We start from the raw sequence: 14,270 nt of genomic DNA, 5'->3' as shown, positions 1-14,270 counted from the left end.
ACAGCCGCCCACCCCAGTCCTCCCACAATACACCAGAGCAAGACGGCTCTGAGGGGGATGAGTAATACACGTGCTCTTTGTGGGGGCAGCCTTTTGAACAAGGGATTTTTTTTGTGTGTGTTTTTTCGGTTTCTTGTCTCTTTAGACGTTTGATTACAGTTTGCTCCCTTTTAATGGAAGCACTTACGGGATGCGGCATAAAAAAGATAAATACAGACAAAGACGTGCAGTTTTAGAAAAATTCATATTGGCCTTATTCTGCCTGTTGACCTTTCCTGTAAGTTCTGAATACCGTACATGATGTTTCATTGTGTTAACATCGGTGGCCTGAAGACGCACTCAGTGGACAGAACACTGAGGAACTGTTAGAGGCCTCTGATTTAATATCTGTTATTGTATATTTCTGTCATGACATAGTTTGAAACAGGATCTTCTGCTTTGTAAGCATCCTGCCCCGCAGCAGAAATAACCACCATGATAACCCTTTTTTTTTTCTTAATCAGTGTGAGCCTGTGAGTGTGTGAGGGAAGGAAGCAGAATAGGTGAGATGGGGCTCAGTGATGTCCCATGTCAATGTTTTGTAAGAGGTTGAGGGTCATGACAGCAGAGGGCCCTAATATTACCCGGTGTAGGGCACGAGTAGGGCCAGCAAGCAGTCCCAGCCGGATTACACACACAAACACACACACCTGAAGCTGCTGCCGCAGAGCTTGTTGAGTGGAGCACACATGAAAAGACTGCTGTCCTCACTGTGTGGCACTTAAAGCAAGATCTCATTAATTTGGCGGATTCTCATTTAGCAGGCTTCCATTCTCAAGTGTTTACTCAGCATTTCACAACTTATCTGACAAACATTTGCTGAAATCAGTGGTAGCTCTACACAAGACTGTGCATGCTGACATACTGCATGATACAACGTGTGACTGCTTTATCTGGGTTGACTGACAGCAGTGTTGGCAGATGTTAGATTTAGCATTGTGTGGACATCTTTTAGAACACAAATTTCCTTTTCTTACAATGCCATTTCCAAAAAAATAAAAAATAAATGTGACTGGGAATAAGATTAGAATGTAATTATTTGAAAATAATGTAAAGAATATACTTAATCAGTGCAATACATCACATGTTGTTATTTTTTTTGGGGGGGGGGTTATGTGTTTTGTTTTGTTTTTTAGATGGGAAACACTCATGCTGGATTAGATGCCTGTAAAGAAGCATACGATGCTCCTAAGGCTGTATATATTGTAAGCATTATTGGTATCTTCACTGGTTCATGTTACCCATGCTATGTGCACTGAAGCTACCCCATGACATAGTGTGTCTCCTTTTTAGCAGTGAGGATGCAGTGTGTATGTTCAAATTACTTCGATATTTCTTTTGTCAGACCTCAGGTCAAAGTTGATAGGAAATTAGATCGGGCCCAATGTAGCAGCATTTTTGGATCACGTTAACATGGACTTGGTTCTTTTCATTTTCAGGTTTGTACTTGCATGTGTGGATGCAGTAACACGTGTATCCATTGACAATAGTTTTCAAGTGTTCCTGAGCCCGTACATTGATTTCCACAATAGAATCAAGTCTGTTTGTGATGCTTTCTGAGGTCCTGAAAATGACAGCAGTTCAATTTTAGTTCAATATTAGTTTTCTGCCTTGTCACACAGATATTTCTATGAATTTTGGAAGTCTTTTAGATTGTGTAGAACATGCTCTTTGTAATTATATGGAAAAAAAGAGGAAAAGATTATTTGCTTTTTGTTAACCTAATATGCATGCTGTCGGACTGTGGGAGGAAGCCGGAATACCCGGAGAGAACCCTTTTCAGTTACCCCTGCCCCAACTTTTTTTCGAACATCATGACACGAAATTCTGAATAAAGAGTTACAGCCATTTGCCATAAAATCATACCACCCGCCTAGTATTGAGGAGGTCTTCCTCAAGGTGCCAAAAGAGCATCTGAGTATGTCTTGTGTGTGGTACTGGGACATTAGCAACAAATCTACTGGGCCCTTTGGGTTTTTGGGAGGGGGTCTTTGTGGATTTGGACCGCTTCCCACAGACGCAAAAAATCCTACAGATTGCATCCCATGTGGGTATTCAATCTTTAATACATTTTAATTTCTAATATTCATGGTAGGACGTAGGACAGTAATATATTTGTAACAAGTAACTGGATGTTCTGGTAGGTAAGACAGTTTTTTTTTAATATATATATTTTAGTTATTCAAAAGTATGTCCTCATGAAGCAGGTACGTCAAGCTGTCAAAACTGTCCTGTTTCTTACCTGCTCACAACACTGCCTTTGTGTGCTGAATATTTGCAAAGCTACTCTGTTTTAAACTCTAACTACACTGCATGTGCATGAATACACCATGTATCAATGGGAAATGGTGAATGTATTTCCTTCTTTGAGATGGCTCAAATTGGATGACTGAGTGAATCGGTAAAAATGATTCCACTAGCAAAAGTATCTATCATAAAAAGACTTGACTAATTTTGAGCAAAGAAAAACCATAATGGCCAGGTAGGCAGAAAGCAGCTATTTTTATGCTGGGGGTTACAATTGATGAGGCTCATTGTGGCAGTGCAGGAAGCTAATGAGTCAGAACCACGAGTCAAGCTGTTGGGAAATCACACCAGCGCTAACACCCCCAAAAAAAGCCAGACGTGACATCTTTGACAGCAAACAAATGCAGCTGGAGAGACACACTAAACTGACTCAAAATGAACAATCACACGCGAGAGCTTCTGTCACGGTTTTACTTCAACAGTAATTCATATATTGAAAATGCATTTATGCTTAAACATGCAAAAATTCTAAATGACCTACAACTCATCAGCACAGCAAGTATGCACATGAAAATGTAGGAATATGTGGCTTTTAAAAATAGAACAGTCCCATTAGATACTGATGGAAAAAGATAAGCACAAAAGCAATAAAAGCGAAGACAATGTCTCTTAATTTGGGGCATTTCCATCAGTCATCTCCCTGCCAACAGTGCAGTTTTTTTTAGCATACCACCAATTTGACTTCAGGCTGTCCCTTTTCAGTCCTGCCTTTTTTTTTTTTTTTCCTGAATCTGTCACAATGTTAAGCAATATTAACTTCATTGGTTACTTTCCAAGACTCATGTAAAGGTGTAAAGCATTGTAACCCTGATTTCTTGGGGTGTAATGTTGCCCACATTTTCTTGGCAATGGGTAAGAAGCAGGATGCAGTTAAATAATCTTCCTTCATTAGCATCAACACAGCAGGATAGAATAGATTCAAATTTACTCTGTAATCTTAGCAGCATGTTACTGGAAGACTGTCTCACTGCAGGAACCGAAAATTACTTTGAAAAGGGTTTGTAAACTTCTGAAGCAGCCGAACATTAGATTGTAATATTTGGAATGAACGCTTCTCTTTCTGTTGCAAAACGAAAGCCATTGCAACAGTATCTAAAGCCCTTTATAGATAAAAAAATTTATCGGCTCCGGCTCAGCACGGAACTGACTGGAATGTGACACTCAGGAGCACGTGCTAATTTTCACTGAGGATGCAAGAGTGGGAACAGTTCTCCTTAGAAATAAATAAGTAAATGAAAAATCACCAAAAGTAACGTCCCACACGGATATTCATAAACTGACAGCAACAACTCGTGGACAAAAAGAGAAGGGATTGATTTGACCTCTCTTAGACAGCTCGTAACTCGCTATATGTCAAGCTGTGTTTGGCTGACATCCCCAGCTCAGTCAAGAAAATAAACTTGGTTAATTATGTCAGAGAGACGAGATTATCAGAAACTGTGGTCCAACACAAACCTGTAATGTAATGAAATGCCTCACCTTCATGTTGTCATAGTTACAAGCATGTTCCCTGGGAGGTTGTGGTATACTTGAAGTTTTAGGAAAGGATTTAATCGGCTTATTTAAGCAGGTGTATTCATGTTTAGAAACCTGTTTTAGCACACTCCTGTTGGTGTCAAAATACCATAAGGTGTGTGGTGCTTAGTAATTGTACTCCACACAGCTCTAGCCCCATAGTTCAATCTAATGAAAATCCCTGTGAAGTTCATTAAAAAGTCATCTTGCCTTTTGTCACTTTTGTTGCTCACATTTGAGGTGCTATCATTGAGAGGCCTAGCAGCTGTCCTTCTAGGATAACGATTTTAATTTTGATAATGTTAATAGAAAAGATCGGTGGAAAACGCAGTCAGAGAGATGGGATAAAATGAAGCTTTTATTGGGAAACAACAAGTAAGTGTGGCAGGCACTGTTCTCAAAGGGGCAGACAGCCTCTTGACGCCAGATAAGCTGGCAGACTGGATTCCAAGAGACAACAAAAAGAGCGGTATTGACATGGAGCGACAAGGTGACAAGGTGAGTCAGAGTGAAAGGGGTGACACGTTCCCAAAGCTGCCATAAATGCAGTCACCGAGAGAAATTTGTAACAAGGTTAGCACAAAAACAGCTCTGAGAGATCAGCCAAACACGAGAAGGTTACCAATGGTGCAAACAATGATCTGATGACCAGTGGAGTAAAACCCAGGGTATAAATACTGCAATGACAGATGATTAGATGGCTGCAAGTATGAAGACTCCAGGAGAAGACATGGCTATGACACACACTCAAACCCACCGAGAGTGGCATTGAATAGAGCCAGAGCACAGCAGATAAATATGCTCAGTAATCTATCCACTTTTAAAGTTCAGCAAATATAGCTGCTGTTGCATTCACCAGTAACTGACATGTTTAAATAATACTGATGCCTTTAGTGGCTGGCATGGTATTTTATAATTATATTTTCTCCAGTTTCACTTTAACAATAACATATTTTTTTCTTGCAGGGCAGCTCTGCTTTTGCTTAAAGTTACCACAGCTGAACCACCAATTTTGCTTCATGTTAAACTTCGCCGAACATTTCATCAGCAATGTATTTATTTCCAGTGAGACTCCATGCTTCACTAAGTACCTGGATTACCCAGCTGGATTTTGCAGATAGTAAATCAAGCATGAGTATAGCTGACCATGAACTTTGACCTCCCTCTAGAGACGAAGTAGGAGTAAAAAAAAAAAAAAAAAAGTCTCAGGGTTCAAGCAGCATAGAATAAAAATCTTTACGAATACACAAGCCTGTAAAAATGACTACAAGTATCGACAGAAATTCCTTCCTTCAGGCTTAGTTACACTCTCCCAGCCCACAATACTGTTGGGCAGTTTCTAACCTTGATTAAGTATTTATGGAAACAAATGGGAAGCTGTCCATAAAAATGAGAAATTAAATAAAAAAGAGAGAAAACCTCTAAAGATGGTGCCGCAATCAAACTGTGACTTTTGAGCTCCTAATCCAAAACGCCTCCTTTCTGAAAGACTCTCCATTTACCAAGAGAATTAAAGTGTGATCTTGAGGTACTGAAGAGTCCACAAAGTACAAGTAGAATTCAGCTAAGCATTTAGAAAAGTGTGGCCTGACATTTCATGTCTTATGAAGGGCTTTTTCTTCATTGCCGTTGCCATTGCCATCCACAGTAATGGAGACTGAAGTTGTCGGATCCAAATGAAAAGGAGGCATTGTCCCAAACCATTAGAAACCATTATCCACTTGTGAATCAGTGATTATTCACACACTCAACACACACTCATCTACTCCAGTAAGCCTGCTCAACCACTACATGCAAGTGCTTGACAATACTTGACTGCCCTTTGATGGCAAATTTGCCTCCTTCTAGACAATCCTCTGCTTGGTCACACTCACATGAAGGTGGGGTATCGAGTAAGTGACAGTCAGAGGTGGACATATTGAGTCCGTATTCCTTTTAAAGTCCACCGCAAAACTTAATGAAGACCAAATAAAGTAAACCACTCTAATGCAGTAAGTGGTGTCCACTTGATTACCCTGATGTACCACAACACTTTTTGGTCTGACGTCCCAGCTTCTAAGTATAGGCGTTTGCCCTATTTAACAGGGATGGAGCTTACTTTTGTGGGGGACTGTGCTCTTTTATTTCTTCTTACTCAGAGTGAGTCTAAATCGTGAATGCCTCTTATTGTGCATGCTTCTGTGTAAAGATGTGTTAAGAACATAGCTTGTCTGAGCTCAATTATAAAATTTGTTTGAGTATACCTTTTCCTAAACTAAAGACTGCACGTGTTTTCCATCTTTATTAAATGCTTTCTTAGCATTTAACTGAAACCAACTAGACCATAATTGTTAGGTTTTATGGATGTAAGGTTATTGGGTATTGAAATTCTCAATGCTTGTGAAGGATTGCTCCCTTACCTTTGAATAAAGCTTTTACAAACCTCAAAAAGGAGTACCTTTTGTGATAATTTAATAGAAAATCTTGAATATATTTAAAATATATATACTAACTGGCTTTGGCTTAGTTTAGGCCATTCGGTTGTCAGTGCATGTACCTATCAAAAGGTGATGTTACGACCCCAGGTCTAGGGGATCAGGGTGGCAACATAAATGTGTCCAGAGGGAAAAAGTTAAAGTGTAAAAATAATTTATTACAACGAAAAAGGTTCCAAAAACAAAAGAGGGGGTACACTGTAACCAAACAAACGACTAATTGAAAACACTAGATTCGGCTAACTCAAAATACTAAACCAAGCAAACAAGTGGAAGTACAAATTCAAACAAAGTTTCCATAAACCTTTAAACAAATGACTGCAGCAAGCAAAGTGGCGAATCAGCTGTAAAAAATGAGTTCCTAAGGCTGTCCCCATGGTGAAATGACTTCAGGAGCCTTTTATTATGTGCTAGACCTCATCCTTCACTAATTGGGTCGTCGTCTCCTGCTGGTCCAATAGCGTTGCTTTGCAGTTCCCAGGCAGCCAATCACCGGAGAGTGCTCCCACACTTGAATCTGCATAAACAAATAGACATGCACATCCTCTAGAGGCCAGGGGCCGTAACAGTGATTAACTTAGCATTAAGGCCTGAAGCAGCTAACTTAGCACTCTCCAAAACTGCTGTGTGTAGTGAGGCCAGCTTGGCAGATTTTTCACTAGAATTTAATCACTTTTTCTAACCCTTTGCAACTTTTTCTTTCTTCAACAATCTTGCAATATTTAGGACAAACATCACCAATACTGCCTCGCAACATTGAGGTAAAAACTGTAGGCCTACTAAAATAGAGAACTTTAGCAAATGTACTTAATTACTTTCCACCACTGCAAACAGCTGAAAATGGTAGTTTGGTGGTCTACTCTACGTTTGTTTAGCCTGATCACTTCAGCCTAAGCTGCTGTCATGGTAGTATATGTTGACCAAAACAATGTCGGACTCCGTAGATTTCTCTGGACCCCTGCCAAATCTGACCAGTGATGACATGTTTAGCATTATGTCCTCCTTCAATCGCTGGTTGTCTAGATGGTGTCCAGCAAACAACGTGGGCTACATAGATAATTGGCAATCTTTCTGGAGAAAACCTGGTAAAACATGACAACCTAGGGTTCAGACCAGGATGCAGAGTTGTAGTCTTACACAATTCTCTGCGGCTTCCCACCTGCTGCTACCCACCCAATCAATTAAAACAAAAGGAGCAAATCCTCTTGTGCAAAAAAAAAATTAAACAAAAACTTTAGCTGAACAAAAACATCAAACTATTAAATGTGGTTTGCTGAATATCAGATCTCTCCTTTCGAAGTCTCTGTTAGTGAATGAGTTGATTTGTGATCATTAAATTGATATATTTTGTCTTACAGAAACCTGGCTGCAGCAGGAGGATCATGTTAGCATTAATGAATCAACTCCCTCTGACTGTTTAAAGCTGCAGTCGGCAGGTTTTCAAAATTCCGAGTCTAAAGTTGGAAAATTCGAACTGATACAACTTTCAGGTCCCTCCCCCAACCTCTAACAAGCTCCGAATCGCCCCCCAAACCCCTCCCCCTCTGTGGACCAGGTTGTGCACGTGAGTCAAAGTACTTCCGCTCAGCTCCCGGGCCGCCACCGGGCCGCTCCAGCAAAGTTACATAGCGCAGTTTTTCCAACTCAGACCCCCGAAGGGCATAGGAGACAGGCCAATCGTAATATTAAAACTCATTCTAGCCACACAAATTTTTTCAAGCTGTTATTTTAAGGTAGAAATGTTACATAGTATTGCTTTAATTGACACTTCCATATTGGATTTGATCAATCTGTCTTTGTTGACAGGATATGTACCTTAGCCTTTTAAGGTTTCTGTAATTAAACCTTTTCATAAAAAACCTACTCTTGATTCAGAAGTGTTGGCTCATTATCGACCTATATCCAATCTCCCTTTTGTGTCTAAAGTTCTTGAAAAAATAGTTGCAGCTCAGCTTTGTGATCATTTACATTTACACAGAAATAATCTGTTTGAAGAGTTTCAGTCAGGATTCAGAGTGCATCATAGCACAGAAACTGCACTGCTGAAAGTTACCAATGATCTCCTCTTAGCCTCTGATAGCGGACTTGTGTCTGTGCTTGTCCTGTTGGATCTCAGTGCTGCATTTGATACGGTCGATCACAGTATCTTATTAAAGAGACTTGAACATGTTATTGGGATTAAAGGAACTGCATTAGGCTGGTTTAAGTCATATTTATCTGATAGATTTCAGTTTGTTCTTGTAAATGAAGAATCTTCCTCACACACCAGAGTAAGTCATGGAGTTCCTCTGGGTTCTGTGCTTGGACCGATTCTTTTCACTTTATACATGCTTCCATTAGGTAACATTATTAGACAGCATAGCATAAATTTCCATTGCTATGCTGATGATACCCAGTTGTACTTATCTATAAAACCAGATGAACCCAATAGGTTGGTCAGACTACAAGCATGTCTTAAAGACATAAAGACCTGGATGACTCAGAACTGTCTGCTTCTAAATTCAGACAAAATTGAAGTCGTTATCTTTGGACCTGAGCGCTTCAGGGAGAAATTGTCTAGCTATATAGTTACTCTAGATGGTATTTCCTTGGCTTCTGGTTCTACAGTGAGGAACCTTGGAGTTATTTTTGACCAGAATTTATCATTTGACTCGCATATAAAACAGGTTTCTCAGACTGCCTTCTTTCATCTTCGTAATATTGTTAAAATCAGGAACATCTTGTCTCAGAGTGATGCAGAAAAACTAGTCCATGTATTTGTTACTTCAAGATTGGACTACTGTAATTCTTTATTATTGGGTTGTCCCACATATTCTCTGAAAAGCCTTCAGCTGATCCAAAATGCTGCAGCCAGAGTTCTGATGAGAACTATCAGGAGAGATCATATTTCTCCAGTTTTAGCTTCTCTTCATTGGCCCACTGTTCGATTCAGAATAGAATTTAAGATTCTTCTCCTCACATATAAAGCTCTTAATGACCGAGCTCCATCATATCTTAAAGATCTCATTATAAGATATTTTCCTAACAGAGCACTTCACTCCCAAACTGCAGGTTTACTTGAGGTTCCCAGAGTTTCTAAAAGTAGAATGGGAGGCAGAGCCTTCAGTTATCAGGCCCCTCTCTTGTGGAATAAGCTGCCAGTAAATGTCCGGGAAGCAGACACCCTTTCCACTTTTAAGACCAGGCTTAAAACTTTCCTTTTTGATAAAGCTTATAGTTAGGGATCGTTCAGGTGATCCAGAAACATCCCATAGTTAAGCTGCTATAGGCCTAGACTGCTGGGGGAGCTCATCTGTCACACCTTTCCTCACTTTACTCTCTTTATGTATATGTGACATTATTGTGGTCATTAACTCGTGTTTCCCTGTTCCAACATATATCCTTTGAATGGTGTTACAGTGTTTGTTGTCCCTTCTCTTAAAAGCTGAGCAGCAGCATTTTGCACAAGATTCATTTAAGATTAAGAGAGACCAGTTTTATTGGTCATGCATACACACAAAATTTGTCCTCCTCTTTTAACCCATCCAGGTTGGCACCTGTTGACACACACACTCATAAGAGACAGATGCCAAAGTGGAGAGGTGGGCAGGCATTTGCAGCACCCAGGGAGCATGGGGGTACAGTGCCTTGCTCAAGGGCACCTCCACTGTGACAAGGAGGTGAACTGACACCCCTCCAGCTGTCAGTTCCACCAATGTTTTTGAATGGCGAGAGTGGGAATCGAACCTGCCAACTTTCCGGTTACTGGACGTCCGATTCTAACCACTGAGCCATGACCACCTACATGCTGTAGGGAATAGTGATGTCTTGGTTCCTAAATGTTCACTTTTTCTATAAGCTAGAATTAAAAAATATGTATATATTTTGAATGGTAGTGACGTGCAACAGTTAGACGACTCGTGACAATGTTTGCATTGAAAATACATAATATCCAAAACAGATTATATAACCTACATACTCTGGTCGCTCATTTATGAAACCAGACATGTATCTCAACAGCTTGGGAGACTCCATCTCAGAAAAGCTCGATGAATATTGACTCTGACTGATTGATATTGACTGACTTGAATGCTGTCATCACTGAAAACCATATCATCTTCCAAATAGAGAAAAATCTGGAAGCTCCAGCTATATATTTCTGAATGTAGCCTGTATCTCATTTTAGGAGGCAATGTGAGAGATCAGTGTCGTACTCTCTTTATAAATGGGAACAGTTAGGTACAGATGGACAGACTCACATACACAAACATGAAAGGGTGGCGAGACTATATAGAACAGAGCAGCTGGGATGCTCACAGAGGGAGCGACATTTCTTGCCCTGCTAGGATCACACTTATCTTTACTTTGAAAATAGTACTTTGCTTTTACTTTTTATACTTTATCAATGTTCAAATTCAAACTGGTCGAACCTTTAAGTTAAGGCAAAAATATCAGATCTATCTGAACTACCTGATATGTATGAGCCCTCTTTTTAGCTTCGGAATTCCCAGTACTTTTACCAAATGTTTTTTCCACCACTGGCAGCTTGTGGGAAGCCCTGCCTACACAGGTTCTGTATGTAATGCCCACACATTCATTGGAGAGATTCATTATATACAAATCAGACCACTTCACTTCAATATTAAGATTTTATGTTGCTTCTCCCTAACTCGTGGAATTTCATAAAAGTTGAGTTAATGCACTCATAAAATCACTAAATTCTGGATCATAAAAAAGTATTAAAATTACTCTTTTCAAATACCAATTGCTTCATCGAGTTTTTGTCTAAGTATTGATTTATTTTTAGAGCCTTAACCAGACACGTGAATATCCAGGAAGATGAGTACAGCTGCTGTAGGCGGCGGTTTTCTGTTTTTTCCTTTCAGTTTTTTGTTTTGTTTTTCCCCCTCGATAAATACAGGCGGAAATGAGGCGATTACACATTTATAGATCATTTCTGGGGATGATTTTGATACGTCTTCAGGGTACGTGGCTGGTGGCAGATCCGAGAGGAGGCGTAAATGTTGGTGGTAGAATGTTTACCCTGCAGCAAATGGTGTGTGAGTTTTTTTCGGTGCATGTGCACTTATGCAAGTGTGTTTCTTTTATGAAGAAACGACTTTTTGCTCCCTAAAGAACAGCCTTTGCAGAAAGTTTTTATGTGTAAAAATGAAAGTAAAAGCTAACGACCAGGAATGACAAGAAAATACACAAAAAATACTTAATACGGATGATAGTCCACATTGTAGTTTACCTACAATATGAGAGCAATTGAAAGCAAGTGAATATTAACTGAATATCGTCTGTAAACAACCTGATTCATTTTTAAATTACAAACAAACAAAAGAAAAATCTGTCAGTTTGCCTGACTTGTTCCTTATTTGTTGATTCGCTGAGGAGTTATGTACCCAAGTATGTAGTTGAATCAACTCAAAAACGCTCAATTCCCAGTGATGGAAAAGACAGTCCCAGTTTGCTCAGGCTCCGCTTCCCCAGTCCTCTCCACAGCAGCTCGGCCCCCCGCCAGCAGCAGCAGATGTAGCCACAACACTTAAGTGAGCCATTTTGCTGAGCTATGACAACTGCGACAGAAACAGGATGACACCAGATAACCTTGGTATCATTGACACTACGCTCACACACAAGGGCAGACTCGGCCTGTCACCATGGCAACCGTGTCATCGGTTTAATCTCCACAGGCAGCAGGAAGTATCAGACCGAGTTTGGATGACAGTTTTCGGCTGTGTTTCATTAACTTAATAGCAGCATTACGGGCCTTTCCAAAAGTCTGAAGATACGGTATGTTAAAGATAACTGATAGAAGTGTAATCATCCTCCCTTTCACCCAGTGGTAGCTGGAATGCGCTCCAGCCCTCCCGCTATCATGTCTAAGATAAAGCGAGCATAAAAAATATTTTTTAACCACATACAAATACAGAATGTAATTGTATTGCCATGCAAATTTTTATTTAATTTTTTAGACTACCTAGGCCAACGTAGGCCAATATTAGGGATAACAGGGCAGTTTCTTCCAGTACTTTTCATGAATTTTAGCTGTCCCCTGGAGCAGAGATAACCACAGCGGTAATACTGTCAAATTAAGGCTAATATAGGAAGCACTTGTGTGCATCTCATCTGCAGCGTTCGTAGACTGTGCTTAGAGGGCCAGGAGTGTTCACATCAACCATTTCTGGATGTACAAACTCTACAGTTTCATATTTTCATTCAACTTGAGAAGGTTTAGGTTTAAAGTCTGTTAAATTCAGAATAGACAATATTTGAAATCCTTCTTCTCACGTACAAAGCTCTTAATGACCGAGCTTCATCATATCTTAAAGATCTCATTGTAAGATATTTTCCCAACAGAGTACTTCGCTCCCAAACTGCAGGTTTACTTGAGGTTCCCAGTGTTTCTAAAAGTAGAATGGGAGGCAGAGCCTTCAGTTATCAGGCCCCTCTCTTGTGGAACCAGCTGTCAGTATACATCCGGAAAGCAAATCAAATCAAATCAAATGTACAAAACAATTCAAAGTGCTTTACATAAAATAAAAGCATTGCAGCAGGGAGTGGAAGAAGCATTAAAAATACATGAAAGAATATAAAGAGAAACAAACAAAATAATTTAAATGAATTTAAAAACAAGCAACAATCCAGATAAATTAAAAGATATCATGCAGATTTCATGCATAGACACATGAGAAAAGAAATGTTTTTAACCTGGATTTAAAAATGTTTACATTTGGTGAAAGTTTAATCTCCACTGGCAGTTTGTTCCACTTGTTTGCAGCATAACAGCTAAATGCTGCTTCTCCGTGTTTAGTCTGGACTCTGGACTGGACCAGCTGACCTGAGTCCTTGGATCTAAGAGCTCTGCTGGATTTATATTCTCTGAACATATCACAGATGTATTTTGGGCCTAAACCGTTCTGGGATTTGTAAACCATCAGCAGGCTTTTAAAATCTATTCTGTGACTGACTGGAAGCCAGTGTAAAGATTTTAAAACTGGTGTGATGTGATCAGATCTCTTAGTCCGGGTTAAAACTCTAGCAGCAGCGTTCTGGATGAGCTGCAGATGTTTAATGCTCTTTTTAGGAAGTCCAGTTAAAAGAGCATTACAGTAATTGAGTCTACTGGAGATGAATGCATGGATGAGTTTCTCCTGGTCTTTTTGGGAGAGGAAACCTTTAATTCTGTTGATGCTTCTGAGATGGTGAAAAGCTGCCTTGGTGACAGCTTTGATGTGGCTGCTGAAAGTCAGATCTGAGTCTGTCAACACTCCAAGGTTACGAACTTAGTCAGTGATTGTAAGGGCCCGAGTCTCAAGATATTTACCAATGCTGACCCTCTTCTCTTTGCTACCAAACAGAATGATCTCAGTTATGTCTTCATTTAATTGTAGAAAGTTCTCTCTCATCCAGGTGTTTACTTCCTCCAGACACTGACACAGTACGTCTGCTGGGCTGCAGTCGTCCGGTGACAGAGACACATAAAGTTGTGTATCGTCTGCATAACTGTGATAGTTGATGTTAAAGTTCTGCAATATCTGACCCAAAGGGAGCATATAAAAGTTAAACAGAAGTGGTCCAAGAATTGACCCCTGGGGGACTCCACAAGTCATGGCCACTCGCTCAGATTCATAGCTGCCAATTGTAACAAAAAAAAAAGAAGTTCTAGAATGCGCTGCTGAGGGTGGCAGCACGTTGGAGTAGCTCTGTACCTCACATTGAGATTTTTCTTTTTTCTAAATTTCATTCCTGTTATCTCTTGGAAGAAATTGCATTTTTTGGACAACTGTTCCTTCCTGCCTTGGATGCTGTGCAGCTGGATTGATTTTTCCCAATACTTTTGTATATTTTACTCTTTTGTTATGATGCATAACCATAGCAACAAGGTGGTTTACAACAGGGAGCAGCTGATTAACATTGGAAAAGCAGAAATAATTCGACAACTGAAGC

Source organism: Odontesthes bonariensis, chromosome 13, assembly GCF_027942865.1.
Source record: "Odontesthes bonariensis isolate fOdoBon6 chromosome 13, fOdoBon6.hap1, whole genome shotgun sequence".
In the NCBI taxonomy this organism is placed as follows: domain Eukaryota; kingdom Metazoa; phylum Chordata; class Actinopteri; order Atheriniformes; family Atherinopsidae; genus Odontesthes; species Odontesthes bonariensis.
This window is presented reverse-complemented; position numbering follows the sequence as displayed.